The sequence below is a fragment of the Carlito syrichta genome, unplaced genomic scaffold (assembly GCF_000164805.1).
Source record: "Carlito syrichta isolate Samal-C Ts95f unplaced genomic scaffold, Tarsius_syrichta-2.0.1 Scaffold170926, whole genome shotgun sequence".
NCBI lineage: Eukaryota > Metazoa > Chordata > Mammalia > Primates > Tarsiidae > Carlito > Carlito syrichta.
In genome coordinates this window covers 28,305-28,762 of record NW_007115022.1, presented here as the reverse complement: position 1 = coordinate 28,762, position 458 = coordinate 28,305, and positions in this window count along the sequence as shown.

Here is a 458-nt window from a genome sequence, read left to right as displayed (position 1 = left end):
TTTGATTTAATGTAGAGAGGAGGTCTCGCTGCCCAGGCGGGTCTCAAACCCGCAGGCTCAGGCAATCCACTAACCTCAGCCTCCCAAAGGCACAGGATTACAGGCTGAGCCACCGAGCCTGGCTAAAATTTGTTTTTTTAATTAATTATTTTAGCAACAAAGTCTCACTATATTGCCCAGGCTGGACTTGAACTCCTGGGTTCAAGCAATCCTCTGGAATAGATAGGGTTACTGCTACACCCAGCTTCTTTTGTTTTTTGTTTTTGTTTTTGAGTTGGAGTCTCACTGTCGCCCATACTGGAGTGCAGTGGCAGCTCCCAGCCACCGCCGCCTCGACCTGCTGGGCTCCAGCGATCCTTCTGCCTCAGCCTTCCGAATAGCCAGAACTACAGGCGCGCGCTACCGCACCCGGCTAATTTTTTATTTATTGTAGAGATGAGGTCTCGCCAAGTTGCCCA